This window comes from Marmota monax, unplaced genomic scaffold (assembly GCF_021218885.2).
Source record: "Marmota monax isolate L192 unplaced genomic scaffold, Marmota_monax_Labrador192_F-V1.1 WCK01_AAM20220418_F8-fsc00002, whole genome shotgun sequence".
Classification (NCBI taxonomy): Eukaryota; Metazoa; Chordata; class Mammalia; order Rodentia; family Sciuridae; genus Marmota; species Marmota monax.
Window position 1 is genome coordinate 17,059,501 of NW_026693571.1, and position 3,495 is coordinate 17,062,995.

The 3,495-nt window shown below is 40.4% G+C and overlaps 1 pseudogene; it reads right to left on the bottom strand.

Annotated features, from left to right (window-relative positions):
- Window positions 1–1,219: 1,219 nt before the first annotated feature.
- On the bottom strand, window positions 1,220–2,064 carry LOC124102695 (small ribosomal subunit protein uS14-like; annotated as a pseudogene).
- Window positions 2,065–3,495: the final 1,431 nt, after the last annotated feature.

A 3,495-nucleotide genomic window follows, 5' to 3' on the forward strand; every position in this document is an offset into this window, starting at 1 on the left:
TGGACTCTGTGGGTTTTATTTTGAGCATCTGTAAATCTGTAGACCTTTATAAACAGAACAAAGTGGTCAATTTTCAATTTTCACAGGGGCTATGCTCACACAATGGTACCAAGGGCTTAGTTTGGGAACAAAGTCATTAAAAATAACTACACAGAAAGAACTCAGTCATAAATAATGTGCCACAAAAAAAGCCAAAGACTCCAAGGCTGATTTACTTCAGTGTGTCTAAAAATCTGCTTCAGACTGCCTGCCCCTAAATATGGTAAGCCCCCAAGGGACCCCTCTGATTCTCTTTTCTCTCTTTTCTTCCATTTTGTTTTCTTTCTTCCCCTCGTCCCCTCTCATCCTGTCATTCTTTCTTATTATGCTGGTGATTTGTCAGTCATTCAGACAACCAGATGGAGAATGAGAGAATGAGAGAAAAAAATAAATATTCCCTAGGTTCCTTGTCTTCTGGCTTGGGCCCTGCATTGAGATACAGCCTTTCTGTGTTTTCTTCCCATTTACAAACTTTCCTGTCTTGACAACTGTTTCTACCAGATTTCACCAGGATAAAAATGTTAAAGAAAAACAGGGAAACTGACATTGCTTAGACACCAGAAATACAAAAGGCCAATGAAGATTTCTTTCCTTCTTTTGCCTGTTCCTCAAATGTTGTTATTTTTAACTACTATGGCTTCCTCTTTGACTTTTCTCTTCTTCTATTTCATCTAATTATACAGGAAATTATGTTCTCTCGTACATGCACATATAAGGACCTTTTCTTACCATCACCACAAGCCCAGCCTCTTTACACTCTGATACAGCAGAGTTTAGAATCTCTAAGGATACTTTCCTGACTCTCTGTCCTTCCAAAATGTAATTAATTCCTCCCTTCATTGGCCTCAAATTTGTGTTATCATGGAAAATATGACCTCACATATCATGGGGGAAAAATGTGTTAATGGACTAAACACTGACTCCTCTGATAAATGAGGGCCAAGAAAATAGTTATCTTGTTCACCATGTCTGCCAGTGTTGAGCGCACAGTAGGTACTTAAAAGATCCTTGAATTAATGTGTATATCATATACCAGGAACTTCTAGTTACTCTTACATAGGTTAGAATATTTCATCTTTAAAGAGTATAATATTGGTTTGCTTCTTCTGTCCTTCACTTTTTTTTAAGTTTTTTTAGAATTTTATTTTATGTACCAAGAGCTAGCAGTTGCTAGCTTTCATTAAGTGGCTGTCCTGGGCAATCCATTCAAGGAAGTCCATTTAGCTAATTTAATGAAGCCTATATCCTTTGCGTACTGACAGAAATACTGCCAGCACAGACTGAGACCATATCTCCAGATCAGATTGTGCAGGATTATGCAGGTATGGCAAGAGCAAGAAACCTGGCTAAATTTTCACACATGGCTCCTATAGAGCTGTTGATGATCCATCTTGCTTTTAAGGGTGCAAGAGGGCCAAAGGTTATCCTTCACTTTTGTAAAAGTAAAATGATGGAAAAGCAGAGGATGTAATGGTAGGAAGTCATGTGTACCTTCTAGTACTAACGGGATTCAACTGTCATGAAGGAAAAGCGTACTTTCAGTGGTACCCCAATTTCAGTGTGTGTCACAATAATCAGTAGGTCTTTCTTAAACAAAATTCTGGGCCACATTGTTAGAGTTTCTGATTCAGTATGTCTGTGATGGGGCCTAACCATTGGTATTTTCAACAAGATATCAGATGATGATGAGAATGCTGGTCCTCGGACCATCGTATGAGGAACTCTGTTTTGCATCATCTCTGCATCCTAATCTGTGAGTGGTTACATTCTAGTTAAATCATGCATGAATGGAATTTGTAAAGGAGTCTAAGAGCTTATATATCAAGCCTGTCAGTAAGTTGATGAGTGTTTACATTCTATTATCTATCTACCTTTCTACATATCTATCCATTCATCCATCTATCCATCTAACTGATTTTTTTCAAGTGTTTTTATATGCAATTCTGGTTACTAATCTATAAACAGGAGATATTTCTGAGTTTATGGGACATATTTATTTTTGTGAGTTCTCCTCTTCCATGGACATTAGAACTATAATAGCTGTCATATAAAGAGAAGCATGCTTAACATTATAAAGGGAAGTTATCATAAAGTGCTAGAGCTTGAATGTTTCCCCCAAAACTCATGCCAAATTTTAATGGCATTGTGACAATATTGAGAGATGGGGCCTTTCTAAATAATTATGTTATAAGGGATTCACCTTCATGGATGGAATAATGCCACTGGCACAGAGTGTGTTAATTACAATGGGAGTGGCCTTGTTAGAAGAGAAACTTCTCAAACATGCTCTCTTACTCACTCCACACCCTCCTCACATGCTTTCTTGTTGTGTAATTCAACTCTTATCGAATGAGTTCCTCAGACTCCCTGTAAGACATATATACATATGTCTTATATATATGTCTTCCTTCTGTATAAGTTAGACCATTTGTGAGATTCTGATACTCTGTTATGGTAGTAGGAAAGGATTAAAATGTAAGGTTACAGGGCCCAAACCAGTCTTAAGCCATGGACACCTGGGTGTGATGTGCCTTTGTAGGCATGCAGGGCCAGGGGAGGCTGAAGAAAACCAGTTAAGGACCCCTGATTTGAATATTCTAAAAAGTGAGAATTAATGCAGTAACATTTCAGATACAGTGAGAAATAAAGCAGGTCAAGGGTGATGGTAGATGCAATGGCCTCCAAGAATATTCCGTATGGGAGAGGAATCAAGATGGCAGAATACAGAAGGTTGCATTACTGGAAATTACATGGCCTAAAACCAAGAAAGCAGACAGGCAGCTTCTCCGCAAGGTGGGTGAACAACAACAAAAAAGCATAGGGATATTTCACTGGAATTTAAAACTGATCATTTCAAAGCAGATGGGGGACACAGGAGGTTGGATATAATAAAATAAACAAAAAATCCCAGCAGCACAGCTGAGGCCGGGGTGGAGCACCAGCCAGAGTGGTCCCTCCGTCCACAGAGTGGAGGAATAAGGTAGTTTAAGGAACCCACATTTTCGGGAGACCCAAGGTGTGTCTGGGCATTTAAACACTATGCCCCAAACCTGAAAGATGAACTGCATGATATCTGAGTGTAGGGAAAGAAACCACCATCTCTCCAGGAGACCTGAGGAGGACAGGAACGAACCATTTTGCAGCCACAGGGGCTGGCAGCTGAGGGAACCAATCCTTGCAAACTCCAGTTTGGCCTGAAATACAGGCCTAGTAAACACAGGCCGCAGGACGCAGAGCATGCTTAAGTGACCAGGAGAAAATCAAGCATGGATAGATGTTTTCACAGGAGACAACTGGTGGCAGAAACCCACCTGGCTCTACCCCTTTTCTTCCAATTTGACTGCTTGCAGGACCTTCTGGGAGAGATGCATCTGGCTGGGAGCTCATAAGGCCCCGGGGCAGGAGAGACTGGAGACTGAAACTGAGACCTGGATATGTGGGGTCCACAGGTGACAT